This window comes from Ixodes scapularis, unplaced genomic scaffold (genome assembly GCF_016920785.2).
Source record: "Ixodes scapularis isolate PalLabHiFi unplaced genomic scaffold, ASM1692078v2 ptg001158l_1___fragment_3__unscaffolded, whole genome shotgun sequence".
Lineage (NCBI taxonomy): Eukaryota > Metazoa > Arthropoda > Arachnida > Ixodida > Ixodidae > Ixodes > Ixodes scapularis.
The window spans coordinates 4,167,501-4,170,000 of record NW_024610108.1 but is presented as its reverse complement, the minus strand read 5'-3'; positions in this window follow the sequence as shown (position 1 = coordinate 4,170,000).

Genomic DNA, 2,500 nt, shown 5'->3' with positions numbered 1-2,500 from the left:
GCACCGAGCCAATCGAGATCGGCCTATACTCCCCTGGCTGAGAAGCTGCCTCCACTTTAGGGATAAAGATGGTTCGAGCATTCCCCAGCTTCATGGAGGCACGACCCCAGTACAAGAACAAGTTGTAGAGCTTCACTACAAAAGTTCTCGGGATTGCCTTAAACTCTTTGACCGTCAGTCCGTCAGGGCCAGGTGCACTGGAGTGCTTTGGCATGTTTTCCTGTACTTCCTGCTCTGTTATTGGCAGTACTGTCACGTCCCGTGCATCCAATAGATCCTCCGAGGGACAGGGCTCATCCGTGGGTGTCTCGCTCATAACCCGAAACCAGTAGTTAACGAGTTCGTCTGGAGCCACCTGATCCTCCTTCACACCGTCCAAGACTCGTTGAGCACATACTTTACGGTTCTTGTTTTAAAGGTTTTGGACGATGCGGTATTCCTTCTTCCTAGCATTTCTTTTACTTAAGTGCTCCTCCAGGGCAGGTTGACGACCGTTTTCCGCAGGATGCTCGTACCTACTCAAAACTCGGTCAAGATCAACTGCAAACGGTTCTCCCCGAAGAGCCGTCCTAATCACCTGGTTCAAGCTCTTTTCCTCCGCCGTGCCTCCGGAGTTACAGTGCTCCTCCAGCCACTCCGCAAGCTTAGTCTTTCCCAAGAACAACTCGGAATCTTCAGTTGCGCTACTCGAGCAGGCATCAGCATCTAGGTCCCCCGGGGGCGGGACACGTTCTGTTTCCAGAGCAATACCAGTGTTGCTCTCTGCGTTATCCCGTCTCTCTTCTGGTTTGCTTCCCCCGGTCTGCGGGGTCGGCGACTCCCGCTGCTCTCTTCTGGCCTGCCGCCCCTTTATTGCCTGTTTATTTTTCGGAGATTTCTGTCCCTCTTTCACAAATTTACGGACAAGTGCCTTATACTCTGCTTTTCTGCGCTGTCCCTTTACAGACTCTGTCGTTCTTCCTTTCCCACCCCTCCCCTTCCCACAAAACTTCTTGAAAAGGACATTGTTAATACCCAGCGGCTTCACTCCCTGCAGTAGCGCTTCTGCTTCTGCTTTAGCTAGAAAATATGTTTCCTCCTCCGTCCATCTAGCCTTAACTTTTTCTATCACAATCTCCTCATTCAGATTAACATTGTCACATTTCCTCCTATGGCTCGCAAGTCCCCTCGTCTTAAACACTTTCCCACACTTCGGACACGCCACAGTGTTCATGTCAGGGGCACTCATGTTGACTCAACACAAGTTGCAAGAAGTATCTTTGCTAATCCAACCCCTGGTAACCAACATACAACTTACAGATGGATCACTGACTCAGCGATCCAATAGTTACACTTAATTCACACTTACATAGCACAGCATTTTGCTACCTTATTGCTGGCATACAGACTTACAACGATACACACTCTATTGCACTGCAAAACATCATACGCAACCCACAAAATCCACAACAGCCAATACAAGCAAAAACAAAAACACTCGACCCGAAAGTCTGGCAACCCCTCTCCTCAGAACTGCTGAGCAGACACAAAAATCTGGCACGCCAAATACACCACGTGGTTTTCCGAAAAAAACGGTTAATTTGGGCAAATATTTGCATCTATACGCTGTGAAGATTAGCAGGGAGGCAGCTACTACCCCCAGAATACCAATTAGCTGGAGTTTCAACCCGCGAACGGCCTATTAATGCGAATTTTAAGCAGAAATCAATTTACCTCACCTTACCCAGTTTAGTTGCGGTATCGCACTGGCTCCGGGGCCAAGAAATGGGCTTTCAATAGTAAAACATTTTTTCAACGCTAATTATTAGATTGGATGCTGTCAAAAGCACCTGCCATGCTGCGGCTTCGTCCCCTGATGCCCTGTGTTGAAGGGGAAGCCTTCACTGCGCCGGGATCGGCCTACAGCGCCGTTTTAGTGCGCTTGGCACGAAAGTCTGGCAACCCCTCTTACCAGAACTGCTGTGCAGACACGAAAGTCTGGCAACCAAACCTCAACACGTGGTTTTTTCGCAAAAAACAGTTAATTTGGCCAAATATTGGTATCTACGCGCTGGAAAAATTAGCAGGGAGGCAACTGCTTCCCTTAGAATACCAATTAGCTGGAGTTTCGCCCGCGAACGGCCTATTACAGCGAATTTTAAGCTGAAACACGTGGTGTTTCGCAAAAAACAGTTAATTTGGCCAAATATTGGTAACTACGCGCTGTAAAAATTAGCAGGGAGGCAGCTGCTGCACTTAGAATACCAATTAGCTGAAGTTTCGCCCGCGAACGGCCTATTACAGCGAATTTTTAGCAGAAATCAATTTACCTCACCTTAGCCGCTTTAGTCGCGGTATTGCACTGCCTCCGGGGCCGATCAAAACAAACGTGCTTCCGAGCGTAAAACAGTTCGTTCAGCGCAAATTATACAATTCTATGCTGTTCAAAGCACTTGCCATGCTGCCGCTCGGTCCTCTGCCGCCCTGTGTTGAAGGGGAAGCCTTGACTGCGCCGGGATCG